This window comes from Littorina saxatilis, linkage group LG4 (assembly GCF_037325665.1).
Source record: "Littorina saxatilis isolate snail1 linkage group LG4, US_GU_Lsax_2.0, whole genome shotgun sequence".
Lineage (NCBI taxonomy): Eukaryota > Metazoa > Mollusca > Gastropoda > Littorinimorpha > Littorinidae > Littorina > Littorina saxatilis.
This window is the reverse complement of record NC_090248.1, coordinates 23,862,625-23,878,715: the sequence shown is the minus strand read 5'-3', so window position 1 is coordinate 23,878,715 and position 16,091 is coordinate 23,862,625. Positions and strand designations below refer to the sequence as shown.

The 16,091-nt window shown below is 42.1% G+C and overlaps 1 protein-coding gene and 1 long non-coding RNA gene across 3 annotated transcripts in view; one reads left to right on the top strand and one right to left on the bottom strand.

Moving 5' to 3' along the window:
• LOC138964273 (TBC1 domain family member 30-like) overlaps positions 1–16,091 on the top strand; it is a 163,477-nt gene that overhangs the window by 106,257 nt on the left and 41,129 nt on the right. The window lies entirely within an intron of this gene.
• Positions 6,845–8,850, bottom strand: LOC138964270 (uncharacterized). Its single transcript, XR_011455064.1, has 3 exons — positions 8,456–8,850; positions 7,196–7,290; positions 6,845–6,981 (listed from the first exon to the last, which is right to left on the bottom strand). It is a non-coding gene; the product is annotated as an uncharacterized lncRNA (long non-coding RNA).

The window sequence follows — 16,091 nt, the reverse complement described above, 5'->3', positions numbered from 1 at the left end:
CCGTCTGCTCGCGATTAGCTGTTCTCTTCTCCTCCCCTTGTTGCATCCTAGTTCTTCAGTTGTTTCTAGTTTTCCGTTTATGTTGTGTTTTGGTCTTCTTCGTAAGTAGTCTTGTTCAAAATTAAAAAAACTCAAACTTCTTTTTGTTGTATTCGAATGAACTAATAAAAAGCTGTTTAACAGCTGTGTTGTCAAAGCTGTGGCGCCTGCGCAAAACTAATGCGCATAAGAAACGGCGTCTGCTATCAAAACCTGAGATCAACGCATCGACGCAAAAACTGTCATTTTGTAAGTTTGGAACAACAAATCAAGGTCAGAACAGCTATATAATCGCTATTGTGTTTTCAGCGTAGCAATAGGGTCCGATATTTAGACTCGAACAACTTAGTCTTCGACTCGTCGGCATTATACTTGTCTCGTCTAAATATCGGACCCTATTCGGCTACGCTGAAAACACAATAGCTGTTAATGTTATCACAAATTCTAGAATGCATGTAATTTTCTAGTGTGGAAAATACAAGAAATAGTTGCACTCTAAAATAACATAGATAAAGAGGAATCTCGTGGGAAAGAAGAAAATATTAATCACCGACCTGTGTGCTAGTGGGAATTTGATGCGCATTAACTTGTCGCGCCTTTTGCCCTTGGCCTTGGGCAGAAATGAGCGAGTCAACATTGATCCGCACTGTTCTATTGTAGATATTTCGCATCACCTAGCCAAAACAACGTAAAGTTCTTGATATTTTCACATCACCAAGCCAAAACAATGAACACGACAGCATTGATCTTCGTGGAACATCTCAATAAAAATCGTTCCAAGATGTATGTATGTATGGTAAAGACGTTTGTGGCTGAAGGAAAAGAGGATGGTGTAAATCACCTCCTATCATCCATCTTGTGAACCACAGAATGCTGACGCTGCAATTTCGAAACAACGATCGCAAAGAATGAAATTGGATTACCAGTTTGTCGAGGCTTCTCCTCTTTCTGTGTCTTGCTAATATCGATTGGGGATTATTTGTTTTTTGTTTCACGTTCTTTCACTCTCTTTTTAACCCCCTCCCCATCCCCCACCCCCTCGTGTTATCTCTTGTTGTTCCGATCAAATCAGTTCTATTAGCGGTATACTGGATCTGTTTCCAAGTGATACAGTGTCCCTGAGTTTTGTTCTGCCTATTTTTGTAATGTCTTTCTGTGCTTTTTTCTTTTCTTTTTCCACCCTTTTCTTTTCCTTTGCCTGTTTTTTTTTTTATCAGCCAACAGCATGTATGATTGTACACATTCAAGCTCTCTCTGTAAATGTTCTTGGTGTCAGCGATGTGGTCGAATTGAATTGCGCATGTTTTCCTCTGCAGTTGTAACCCTACCCGCCTAATGGTTTCTTCTGTTTGCATCTCGCCCGTTTGCTCTTTACAATACCAAGGTGCACCAGGTATATTTGCAGCATTACTTCTGTTCTGTAGCCATACTTCCTGTTATTTGATCTTTTTTGTCATTGGCCCTCTGTCTCACTCTGTTGTGATTCATACTTTCTGATTTCCTGCTTGGATAGCACACATTACTTGTTCTTGCGTCCGTCCGTCGCTTCTTATGCCGCTTTCGAACTTTTTTCTTGACTTTCCGTTTGGGTTTTTTCGGAGGGGGTGGGGGGGGGGGGGGGGGGGGCGTCAACTCCGACTGCTAGCTCTGCGACCCGTACCCCGTATTGTTAGTGCACAAACCTCCTCTGTCCTTCCGGGTATATTTTCCTTCAGCGATTTTTGTTTTGTGTGTTTGTTATATTTGTTGCCTCTTGTTTGTTTTCTTGAGTGGTTCGTTATGCATCTTATGCGTCTTGGCTGTGCAGCAATAGAGTTGTTCTTGCCATCTGCTGTCATTCGCGTCGTGATTGGGGTCAATTCCTTGAATGGTCACAGCTGTTATGATTGTTATCTAATTAGGGGTTAAATATGCGAAATTGATCAGGTTTTTGGAATAACTGTCGGTCGTCAAACGCAATGGGCGTGCGTGTGTGGTTGTGTGTGTGTGAGTGTGTGTGTGTGTGGGGGGGTGTATGTGAGTGTGCGTGCATGCCTGCATGCGTGCGTGCTTGCGTCCTTGAAGAAAAGTGGGTTGCTTGCCTTGGACAGTTGACAGCATTCACCATTACTTTGCTATGCATCTATCATTACGTGCCTGCAAAAATCTTACCATCACGTGCAAACTATATTCAAACGAAATTAATCACTGTTTGTCTTTATCCTTGTGTATAATTAGCTGAGACTGGTTGTATGAAAAGAAAGCTCCCTCTACAGGGCTGTGATTATTATTATTTTCTTCTTGGAAAATTAACTACGTGATTAACTTTCAAGAAAAACAAGACGTACACAAGTTGATGGGCAAAAATGAGAGGACATTAATGACATTTTGGTAAGTTTTTCGGCAGTTCGTGTTTGTGTCGGCTTTTTTTCACAACGAGTTGTTGTTTTTTCAAGCTAGTGCGGAGTAATGATTTTAATCAAAGCCAATGTGTTGGTATGGACGTCATTAACGGGTAATTATTTTTCTCTCAATAAACGGATGAGACTTGTTTTTTCTTGGCTTTTCATGGCCCATACCATCCCACGTTGATCAACATCTGGACTACTGCGCGTCACAATTTGAAATCTTTGTTTGTCTTAGCCTACACAAGTCGTATTGGGTGATTATGACGTCTGCATGTACGAGATGATGACAACCTGTCAATCTCTGTGCTGTGATGATCTGTCTTTGGGCTTATCGAGCTGAGTACAAAATATAAAAACATTAAATTGATGGTACAATTAACTTACTGTGATGTGATTCCCTCCGATGAGAGGTCGTCTCCGGAAAAAGGACATAGTCTATTGTTTCTTTGGCTATTATCTTGACCAAAACAGACATAACTCATTCAGTGACAAATATAACGTGCGTGCGTGTGTGTGTGTGTGTGTGTGTGTGTGTGTGTGTGTGTGTGTGTGTGCGCGCGCACACAGTTTTCTGTGAATTATGTACGTCACTCGTGCGTATTCATTGATCACGAGCTCGATTCGCCTTGTCAATTAAACAGCTGTTTAGTCTGGGGACTCGTGGCAGGATACTGCATATCATTGAACAAAGCACCAAAATTGGCATACATATACCTTTTTACATTCTCTATCGAATAAGAGGATGACACAACTGATCGGAAAAGGTCATGACCTTCAAACCTATACTCTTCATAAAAAGAAACGCATCAATTCTAAAAGTCTCTATACTGCCAGTTTCTGTCAGAATCAGGTTTGCAAAATAAGAAAAAGAAAGCCCTTTAGTATTCCTAATGGCATGAGAGGATGACAATTTGATTAAATCATCACGATTATACTCGTCATAAAAAATAAAGCATCATTTCCTAAAATCGCACACAAAATTAGCAAGTTAGTAAAAGTGCAAAACAGAGCAAGAACACATCCTTGTTAGTATCCCCTGCGACAATTAAACACACAAAAGCACGCAGTCTCAAGTTCACAGTGAAAGAAATACATCTTTCACCAAATTGTAAACTCGGTTTCGGGGCGCGTGTTGTTCGTTTTACTCGCGAAAAGAGAAACGATGCCTACGCGACATCTTCTCAAACTTTCGCAAAACAGCAATGTTTGATGGATCCATATCTGCTTATCAGAGTAAACAATGCATCCATTGGAAAGGTAGCAAGGTCACTAAATCGCTTGACACGCGTTTTGAGTGATCATGAGCTTGATATCACTTACCTCACTTTCCCGCAAACAACAATACAGAACTTCCGTCTATCTCGATGTTTATGAGGCCTGGATGTCACTTCTGTAGCATGAGCCGCCACAGGAGCACATGACTTCCTTCTGCCTTGTTCTGAGGTATAAAAGAAGGCCAGTATAAATATGGCCAGCGGCTATGTCAACCATGCCAATGACAGACATTCGGCTCTACTGCCAGGAAGCCAAACTGCTGCTATTCATTCATTCAATGCCTTTCACGCCTGGTGGCGTGTAGGGCAGCGACAAAGGACCTCCACTTTTGTCTGTCTCTTGCAAGCCTTTCCAGGGTCGCCCAGGAGTGGTTGAGGTCCTTTGATTCCCCCTCCACTGTTCGTCTCCAAGTCTGCTTGGGTCTTCCCCGCTTCCTTTTTCCTTCTGGGGTCCATCGAAGTGCCACCTTCGGAATGGAGTCGTTTTCCATTCGTAGTACATGGCCAGTCCATCTCCATCTTCTCTGGGTTATGAGTGTCTCCATTTCTTCCATGTTGCATCGTTGGAGAAGGTCGTTGTTGGAGATCTTTCTGGGCCAGAATATTCTCAAGATCTTTCTGAGGCAGGTGGTGTGGAATGACGACAGTTTTGCTGCATCCGACTTCGTCATGCGCCAGCATTCCGACCCATACATGAGGGTAGACATCACACAGCTTCTGTATAGCTTGAGTTTTGTGTGAGTGCTGTACTGGGCTGATTTCCATATGTTGTTCATGGTCCGCATGACATTTCTTGCCTTGTTCAGTCTGCTTTTGATGTCCTTCTCGGCGCCTCCGTCCTTTCGGATGATGCTGCCCAGGTAAGTAAACTGTTCTGTTTGCGGTAAGTCGGCGCCATAGGCTTTCACTGGGGTAGGTCTTTCGGCGTTGAGTAGCATGGTCTCGGTCTTCTTTTGGCTGACACTAAGTCCAATTTGGCCTCCAAACATACACAATCGGTCGGTCTTCTCTTGGATGTGTTTATGTGTATGTGATAGCAGTGCCAAGTCATCTGCAAAGTCCAGGTCGTCTAAGAAGGAGAAAAGAAAACTGCTACTAGCCAAGCTAAAAAGAGAGGAAAGAGAGCAGACTCTGTCACAAACATGTGAAGAGAGAGGATGGATACACCTCCCCTACAATAGGAAAGGGCACCACCTCCCACTCCCCCCGAGACCCATGTTGCGTCGCTTGCGCACGGTCAGCAGCCGCATCTACTGGGACAAGGCAGTCTGTCAGTGTGGCAAGACTGGACACCTCACACACGTGTTTGAAGGTTGTGACACTCTCAAGGAAGAGATGGCTAGTCTCATCCGCTACAGAAGGGAGAATGCCCTCAGTCCGGGAGACTTTCTCCGCCCACACCCATCACTCGGAGAGATACCGATGATGGTCTTGGTCACCAATCTGTTCACCTCAACTGTTGCGAGCTGGTTCTAGTGTGCTTGCAGCAGATCCAGCACAGCACAGATCCACTTCTGGAATCTTAAGCTAAATGTGTCTCAAGACACACATTTTGTAGTCCTGGCATCCTGAAAGGCAGAGGCCCCAACCTACAGGTTTGCTTCCATACCAAAAACGCCTCCTGAGACACGGGAACGTGGGAGCAGAGGCAACAGCTCCGCTTGAACCTCAGAAACCAAATGTGCCTCCATACACACAGTAACCATTTCAGCACTGACCCAAGACGACCCAACCCGGTCCCTAGCTCATTTCAGGTCTCCTCTAGCAGCCGGCAGCCAGCGGTCTACACCCCTCTCCCCCCCCCCCCCCCCCCCCCCCCTTCATTTTTATTTTTTATTTTCATACAAAGTTGGATTTTTTCCTTGTAACATGCCCCTAATGGCTTTGCCGTGAGGGCGTAAAACTTACATTTTCTCTTTCTGGACAGTGGTGTTTCCCTCGACGTTGAGTGAAATTACCTTGAAGATGTGGGTCGCTTACTTCTCTTGTCTCCTTTCCTTGTGTTGAACATCAGAACTTCGGAAACTGACGACACTGACTTCTGCTTGTTGCTGATCTCCGTCAAAGTCGAACCAGACACGTTTCCATGCATTATCATACCTGTGAGTGCACGCAGACTTTCGGGAACAACGTCTGCTGAGGCCTTAACAGTACCGTCAAAACAATAGTCTTTGGAAAGGATATCTTTACGGACAATCTGTGCGGCACGTGCAAGATGAAATGCGTCATCATCTAATGTTCTTGCAAAATTCAGCAAACTGCTGACGTCTGTATCGAAAATAAGGACAGTTTCTTTCCCTTGCCTTTGAGCTTGCAGATTTGGCACCATATGAAGAAGTCTTTCTTTGAGTCTTGTTGTATGAACCTTTTTGTTATATGAACAGTGCAGCTCACGAAACTGGCTGTCATACACTTTGCACAGTTCAGACATTTTGAACAGTGACATGGACTTGCTTTCTCTCTCTTCTTCAATGAAAGAAAGGAGTTGACTTAACACTGTTAACTCATTTTGTTCGTGTGCGTCATTAATTCCCCGTTCTGCTATGGCTTTTTTAGATTTATTGTACAAAGTCAACTTGCAAGATGAATGATATTTGGCGTCCAAGGCATGCATATCCCCCTCTGATAATTTTCCCAAGAGTGATCGGTCCTGCACAATCTCTGCATATTCACGAATTGTTTGGTCGATGGTAAATGTACATGCGTTCACAAGTTTTTCAGAAGTACCATCTTTTCCGCATCGCGGTCACACACAGGTCCTATCGTCCTCCTTGTTTTGACGGGGCTGTGCAGTTCTTTCTGGTCATTATCTTCTTCTTTCAAGTATCTCTTCTCAGCACGAGCAACTTTCTGGTTATCAAATTTGTTCCTGCAGGTTCTGTGCCATACAGCTTTTTTCTCTTCAAAGGTTGTCTTCATATCATTACATTGTTCAAGGAGATCCTTGTTCAAAACAAACACAGACGAATCCCCAAGGGCTTCAAGTTTCAAAATATTGTCGACGACACGACCGTACCCAGTCTGCACGCCAGCTTTGGCAAATGTTGATTGTGTCGGATTTACTAATTTTTCTTCTGTTTCTGTTTGGCATATCGCACATAAAGACCAGTCGACCAGGGCACGGGCCTCCAACATTGATGGGTGTGAATTACCTTCATGAACCGCTTCTTCTGAAGACTCCTCTTGTGTTGGCAGTGGTCTGGGATCCAAGCTTTTTTCCTGGACAGATTCCGGGAGATTGTGAGGGTCCAGGGAAGTCTCTGCATCCAGGATGAGATAACCTAATGAAAACAAACAAGGGCAATAAATCAACTGCAAAACAATTTTGTTTGTGACTTAATCAAACACACACACACACACACACACACACACACACACACACACACACACACACACACAAACACACACACACACACACACACACACACACACACACCTAATACACAAGCGAGCAGGCATATCCCCCCCCCCCCCCCTCACCCTTTCGCCTCATACCTTCGCGAACCGTGTCTTCAGAAGACGTTCCTTGTTTTGGCAGTGGTCTTGAATCCATGCTTTCTCTTGACTGATGCAAGGGTCAGGAAACGTCTCTGTATCCAGAGTGATAAAACCGAATCAAATACAGACAAACAAGGAAATAATCACATGAAAGACAATGCTGTATGCGACTTAACTACCCCCCCCCCACACACACACACACACACATATAAAAACACACACATGCACACATACATTCTCTCTCTCTCTCTCTCTCTCTCTCTCTCTCTCTCTCTCTCTCTCTCTCTCTCTCTCTCTCTCTCTCTCTCTCTCTCGTTGTTTTTCTCTACCTTTTTTTCTACGTTAATATCCGTGTAAATATGTGATTAGATTAGTCCCCTCTCTGGGCGAGGGCTGGTTGAAAAAAAGCTCGTTGTATTGCTTACGCCACAACCCTCGAAAAATAAAATTTGATTTGATTTGATTTGATTTGATCTCTCTCTCTCTCTCTCTACACACCCACACAGGCACGCACACGGCACACACACACTGATACGCACACACAAACACAGACACGCACACAAACACAGACACGCACACACACACACACACACACACACACACACACACACACGTACCAACACGCATGGCTAGAATATTAGGTTACATTGATTGAATGAAGCATGCACTTCAAATGTCTGTGTTTTCTTATGATACATATATAATGTTAATAGACTGTCGTACCGATTTCTGTACTTGCAATAACATCATCAAGATTCAAGAGTTAATTACCAATTACCTACATATCGAAGATGTACAAAATTCAATTTGATTTCTGACTGTCAGGGCCACATAAAAACGAAAGCAAGGTAAACACGAACAGATCTAAACAGCAAGGCGTTTTCAAGATTTTGTGTCAACAAATATTGTTGAAACAGTGTTACGAACAATAGCCGCTGCTTTCATTCACAGGAACTCTTATTTTCCCAGGACGATCGTAGACTGGAACCATCTACAGGACGATCAAGTTCTGGCAGGATCTATGACTATGGAGATCTTTAAATCTGATCTCCACCCAGTTTAGGACTTATTTATATGCGCACCTCCCTTCTGTCGATCAAATGACAGAAGTGGTTTTTCAACGTATTGACACAGATACAGATCTGGCATTCATTGCAATCACTTTCGCGCCCCCCTCACCCCCTCCCGTCTACCCTCCCCCCCCCCCCCCCCCCCCCCCACTAAAAACATGTATACATGTAACTGAAAGCATCTTACCGTTTACTCGAAGGTCGTGGGTGCAAAATATATAGCAGGCGCCTTCATTCTGCAAACTCAAACGCCATGCTGTTGTTCTTCAAGCAGACGACAAGTATTCCGCGCAAAGCGATACGTCTAAAATCTGATTGGCTAATATTCCCAAGGTCGCGGATAACTCGTGTTGGAGTTATCTCCCGCACTGCGTTGTTTACCTTCGAAACGATTTTTATTTAATTAATTTTTTCACCCTTTCATACTTGCTGGATGACTTGTGTCATCCTCTTAATCGATTCTTTGTACTTTTATGTGCAATTGCTGAGAAAACTACAATTTGTTCAATGATTTGCAGTATTGTGGTGTATTCTTGCCACGAGTCCCCAGACTAGTTTGTTGACCATGCAATACAGGCGCAATTAACGTACTACATGTATACGTACAGCAGCTGACCAAATACTGCTAAATTCTGACCTCTCTTTATGATTAGGTGTGGGTGCTGAGGATTGTGTTGTGAGGTCAGAAGACGAATTGATGTTATGGCGTACTTTGCTACTCAGAAAATGTGTAACTTTACGGGAGCGAACCATTTTCTGATTTTAAACCCTAAGAAATCAATGTGTGTGTGTGTATGGGGGTATATTTAATAATGAAAGAAGTGGAATAGTCGTACACATTTCTGTGGTGTCTCGAGTCTCAATTGGACGTCTGGGATTACAATTCAGCGAAAATATATCTTACAGTCCTTGAAGTTCTGCTTAGAACATGTTCCCCTGCTTGTGTGTACAATCCCAGTCATAAAACCATCCAAACCAAGCAAACAGCCAAGAAAAGGCGAACAAGTAGGCACGCAAGCAAAATAAACCAATATTATATTGTTTTCAGCATGAAGCCCTGTCTCATAACGGTGTACACTTTACAAATATTGTAACTTTGACATAACACTGACATACAAGAGCTCGCTGTAATTCTGTTGTAAAATGTCTGTTCTCAGCTGAGCCTTTGAAATCGTCGACATTTTTTTGTCATGGCTTCGTGCTTTTTTTGCTACAGCTTTTAACTCTCCGAATTTTACGAGATTATGACATGACCTTTGGAATGGCCGGCAAAAATGACTTCCAATTTAATAAACCGAACCTGAAGTGCTGTGGAAACGAGCAGCAGTCTATACACGCCTCTCTCTCTCTCTCTCTCTCTCTCTCTCTCTCTCTCTCTCTCTTTCTCTCTCTCCGTTTCCGGAAAGAAAGATCTATGCTTCATATTTGCATGAAACGCCCGAGAAATTGCCAGCTGTTTGTATTGATTCAGGAATCCGTGCTTGCAAATACATTTTCTGCTTGTTATTTATACCGTTCTTTTCCATTGCCGTTTTGATCCAATCGGCGGTTATTTGTCCAATTATTTGTCCCCTTTTTTTCTTTCCACTATTTTCTGTCTTTTTCCCCCTTCCAAATTTCCCTCGAGAGTGACTATTGTGATCCAATCACAACGGATTGGATTTCCTTTTCTGGGTCACAAGGGGGATATACTCCCTTGTCTGATCTGATCTGTACGTCTTCGGGGTTCGAGGTGGCGCTGCGGTTAATTTTAGTCTCGGTCAGACGAATGATCTCGTTGGCCTGGACGAAAGAACTTGAGAGGTTTGTCCCAAATTGGAAAATCTTGAAAGTGCGCGTCTTACTCCTCGTCTGTCTGTTTTTAGACGTGAAGGCTATAGTACAGAGAAGTCGGCGAGGATTTTCTATTTTGTCTCCTTTCGATTCTTTTCTTGGGCCGTGAGACACAATTTTCTGGAAAAATGGGTCAGAGCAAAGGTGGATTTGATCAGAAATGGACATTTTAAAATTTGAGGATGACTCAACTTTTTCCGTTGTTCTCTTCCGTTCCTCATCTTTTCCACTCCCTATTTTTACATTTTGTTCGTCATAATCTTCTCTGTATGTCTTTTTAAGCCTGTGTGTGTGTGTGTGTGTGTGTGTGTGTGTGTGTGTGTGTGTGTGTGTGTGTGTGTGTGTGTACGCTTGCTTGCTTGCTTTTCTTCCCTCGTGCAACCTCCTCAGTCGGGTTTGTTCTTTTATTGAGTTTTCATCTGTTAAATCTCTTCTCTCGAGAATACTCCCTTCATTCTGTTCATTCTGGCGATCAGTGGAAGCTCTTTCCGAGGCTGGCAGCGAAACTCATCGGATCAATCAGGATCAATCCAAAAACTCCCCCAAGATTTGATCGGCTTTCGATCACTCTCCCGTTCCCTTTTTGTTTGCCTCAAGCCATTGTACGTGCCTATTTGTGACCGTCTGGTGGGCATCTTGCCACCGCTGATAAAACATACATCATCTCTCAAGAACCCGTGATCAATGTTTTCCAGCAGAGACACGAACAAATATGAACAATTTCGAGTTTCCTGCGATTTTGGAATCATCATTACTCACTTCGGACGTGCGCATGATCACTAGTCCTGCGTAGCGTTTTTTCTTCTTCTTTTTTTACATTTTGTCAAGTTTTGGCTGTGCGTGTGTGTGTGTAGAGCGATTCAGAGTAAACTAATGGACCGATCTTTATGAAATTTTACATGAGAGTTCCTGGGTATGATATCCCCAGACTCTCTTTTCTTTTTTTCGATAAATGTCTCTTATGACGTCATATCCGGCTTTTTGTAAAAGTTGAGGCGGCACTGTTACACCTTCATTTTTCAATCAAATTGATTGAAATTTTGGCCAAGCAATATTCGACGAAGGCCAGACTTCGGTATTGCATTTCAGCATGGAGGCTTAAAAATTAATTAATGACTTTGGTCATTAAAAATCTGAAAATTGTAATTAAGATTATTTCTCTATAAAATGATCCAAAATTACTTTTATTTTATTCTTTATCATGTTCTGATTCCAAAAACATATAAATATGTTATATTCGGATTAAAAAAAAAAGCTCTGAAAATTAAAAATATAAAAATTATGATTAAAATTAAATTTCCGAAATCGTTTTAAAAACAATATCATCTTATTCCTTGTCGGTTCCTGATTCCAAAAACATTAGATATGATGGTACATTAAAGCGTGCTATGCAGCATCTATGATGAATCTGTGAATTAGCCTAGTCTCAATCTCAGTCTTGTTGAAAGTCACACAGAGATTGACTAATATGCTTTTTAGTTCGATGTCGGCCTTCTTGTGCAGGAATGAATGGTGTAGACTTCATAAATGATAGTTAACAAAGATGTCATATGTCCATCAATAGGCAGGCTGCGGAAACAAACAGGGGACGAACGAACGAGGGGGAAATTCAAGGAAAACGTCCACAGAAATGTTGATTCTTTTCGAATAATTCATCACACCTGACAAACATCAGGCAGCGGTATTTGCCTTGGGCTGCATTAAGATTAAACAAGTCGCGTAAGGCGAAAATACAATATTTAGTCAAGTAGCTGCCATTTTTCAGCAAGACCGTATACTCGTAGCATCGTCAGTCCACCGCTCATGGCAAAGGCAGTGAAATTGACAAGAAGAGCGGGGTAGTAGTTGCGCTAAGAAGGATAGCACGCTTTTCTGTACCTCTCTTTGTTTTAACTTTCTGAGCGTGTTTTTAATCCAAACATATCATATCTATATGTTTTTGGAATCAGGAACCGACAAGGAATAAGATGAAAGTGTTTTTAAATTGATTTGGACAATTTAATTTTGATAATAATTTTTATATATTTAATTTTCAGAGCTTGTTTTTAATCCGAATATAACATATTTATATGTTTTTGGAATCAGCAAATGATGGAGAATAAGATAAACGTAAATTTGGATCGTTTTATAAATTTTTTTTTTTTTTTACAATTTTCAGATTTTTAATGACCAAAGTCATTGATTAATTTTTAAGCCACCAAGCTGAAATGCAATACCGAACCCCGGGCTTCGTCGAAGATTACTTGACCAAACTTTCAACCAATTTGGTTGAAAAATGAGGGCGTGACAGTGCCGCCTCAACTTTCACGAAAAGCCGGATATGACGTCATCAAAGACATTTATCAAAAAAATGAAAAAAACGTATGGGGATTTCATACCCAGGAACTCTCATGTCAAATTTCATAAAGATCGGTCCAGTAGTTTAGTCTGAATCGCTCTACACACACACACACACGCACACACGCACGCACACACACACGCACATACACCACGACCCTCGTTTCGATTCCCCCTCGGTGTTAAAATATTTAGTCAAAACTTGACTAAATATAACAAAAAAGTAGGACCTCGATTGGAATAATCATGGCCACAGAGTGAGGCCAAGACGATCTCGTGTGTTGGCAAACAGCAAAATTGCATAGGAAGTTAGAACAAGTTCGAGTCAAACAGCATTAATACGAGAATTTATAACGCGCACATATCTCACCACAAGGCGACTCAAGGCGCACTCAAGGCTAACAACTGAGAAGCTTTAGGGGTCAAACTTAGAGCCTTGTCTGTTAACAGTTGAATAGCCGCAGAGGCAAAAGTTGAACACTACAGTCTTGTCTCTTAACAGTTGAATAGATGCAGAGGTAAAACTTAGAGCAAAACAGCCTTGTTCGTTAACAACTGAGAAGCTTTAGGGGTCAAACTTAGAGCCTTGTCTGTTAACCGTAGAATGGCTGTAGAGGCAAAACTATGAGCAAAACAGCCTTGCCTTTGTTCGAGATGCCACCACACACACACAAATCACCTTGAAAAGTTTAGCCTGAATTTCCTGTATAAAAAGCTGGATGAGGCAGCAGCTGGGTGAAGGGAACGCCAGTCAAATGCCAAGGAGGAGTTTGCCAAAACATCTTGCGGGCAGCTCAGTCAATAAGCGTTTCCTGTGCTGCTGTCACTTGGGCCTAGCGCCTCGAGCACGTTCAACACGATTTTGTTTTGTAGTTGTTTGTTTGTTTGTTTGTTGATTTTTACATTTAGTCAAGTTTTGACTAAATGTTTTAACATAGAGGGGGAATCAAGACGAGGGTCGTGGTGTATGTGTGTGTGTCTGTCTGTCTGTCTGTCTGTGCGTGTGTGTATGTAGAGCGATTCAGACCAAACTACTGGACCGATCTTTATGAAATTTGACATGAGAGTTCCTGGGAATGATATCCCCGGACGTTTTTTTCCTTTTTTCGATAAATACTGTTGATGACGTCATATCCGGCTTTTTGTAAAAGTTGAGGCGGCACTGTCACACCCTCATTTTTCAATCAAATTGATTGAAATTTTTGTAAAGCAATCTTCGACGAAGGCCGGACTTCGGTATTGCATTTCAGCTTGGTGGCTTAAAAATTAATCAATGACTTTGGTCATTAAAAATCTGAAAATTGTAATAATTTGTTTTTATATAAAACGATCCAAATTTACGTTCATCTTATTCTACGTCATTTCGTGATTCCAAAAACATATAAATATGTTATATTTGGATTAAAAACAAGCTCTGAAAATTAAAAATATAAAAATTATGATCAAAATTAAATTTCCGAAATCGATTTAAAAACAATTTCATCTTATTCCTTGTCGGTTCCTGATTCCAAAAACATATAGATATGATATGTTTGGATTAAAAGCACGCTCAGAAAGTTAAAGCGAAGAGAGGTACAGAAAAGCGTGCTATGCAGCACAGCGAAACCACTACCGCGCTGAACAGGCTCGTCAGTTTCACTCCGTTTTGCACAAGCGGCGGACTACGGTCATTGTGAAAAAATGCAGTGCGTTCAGTTTCATTCTGTGAGTTCCACAGCTTGACTAAATGTAGTAATTTCGCCTTACGCGACTTGTTATCTTTCTTTCCGAACGTTTGATGCAGGACAGTAGTATTGGCGTCAGTGTAATCTTTCCCGTGTGTTATGGGTAAATAGATAAGCTTAATCGACACGCTTTCTAAAAAAATTTATTGATAAAGATCACATAGATTATCAGATTATGTATTGTATATTAAGGTTGCTTATCTTTCAGGTTTGATTTTATTTGAAAATACCTTTTAAACTACCTTTTGGAAAATGGTTTTACCTCAAATCACGTTGATCCTGCGATTAGTTAGACTGGTTTCTGTGACTGAATGGCATTTCTTTGCGGGAAATGTTCTGCCGACTTTTTGGGTCATGCCGGTATTCAAAGGACTTGGAGCGTCCACTGCAGAGAAGTGCAGTTTTTCTCTGAAATGTCCATGTCTGCATGTCCCTCCAGGTCTTGCACTGGACTTTTTATCACCAGTTTGCCGAGTTACTCCTTGGCATTGAAATTGGCATCAGAGACTGTAGAGTACACAAATGTAGAGACTGTAGATTACACACACATTTGTGTACTCAGCTGCAGTCTCTGTTAGTATCTACGATCGAAAGTGAAATGACCAAAGAATTCTTGTTCGCGAAGAATGCCACACCGACCTAAGCTCTTTGTCTGTCTTTGTCTTTTTTTCTCCGACTCTCTGTTTTTATGTTTTTATGTCTCTATCTGTCTGTCTGTCTGTCTGTCTGTCTGTCTATCTCTGTCTCTCTCTGTCTCTCTCTGTCTCTCTCTCTCTCTCTTCCCTCACCAGCCCTGTCTGTCTGTCTGTCTGTCTTTCTCTGTCTTTCTCTCTGTCTCTCTCTCTGTCTCTCTCTGTCTCTCTCTCTTCCCTCACCACACCACACCACACACCCCTTCTCTACTTTAGTTGTAGGCTGTTGATGGAATGTGTGGGTGTCCCTCGCTTACAGGCTGCATCGGTGGTTATTTGTTTCGATCTTTTCCCAAGACGAGCAGCCCTTTGATCTCTTCTGTGATTGTCCAATGGCTCGGAAACAATATACTTTAACAGCGTGGCCAGCGTACTCTTATGTCGTGTCAAAGCCTTGAGACTTTGGCGTGAAATATTCATTACTGTCCTCACGGTAAGTTGCCTTTGATGATCAGTGTATAGAATTGATCTAACCTTTAAAAGGGAGTGAAACCTACTTTCCTTCTCGGGGCTACGATAACAGTTAGTTTTTGCTTCGCTTTTTTTCTTTCTTCACCGTCGCTTGATAAGGCCGCTTGACATTTTAAGCGAAAATCTGTCTTACTTAATTTTATGGCTGCAGTTCATAATCTGCTTTCGAATGGCTGTAAATAGAAGAAGAATAGTTCAAATTTGGCAAATGTCAAATTCCCAATTATCACCACTCTATCGATGCAAAATTATTGGGGAGATTGAGTTAGACTTAGAGTGTGTGTCCTTGAGACTTTTGTGGGAGGGAATGTGTGTGTGGGGGGGGGGGGGTGGGGGGGGGGGGGGATTGAACGAATGTTGTTTAAGAGGATCAGATGACACGCACACCAGCCGACATAACTATTATTGACAATACTGTCTCAAAAGTCTGCTGTGAATATAAAAGCACATTGATTTTATATTTCTCTCTGCAGTGAATTGACGGTAGCACTGCATGCGAGACCGCCCCCCCCCCCCCCCCCCCCACCCCCACCACCAATTCCTATCCATGCCTGATTGACATGTTTTTGTAGAAACGTATTTCGCACTATACTTCTTTGTTGTTGAAAATACAGCTCAAACTGAGGTCGCACTTTAGAAATGTTAAAGGAACTTTTTAAAAGACAACCAACCCCGCGTTTCGCGTGTATACATCCAGTATTCTCAAGTGAATTGCGGATGCCTCGTAAGCAGAAAGTGGAAAATGTCAGTGGTTTACGATCGATGA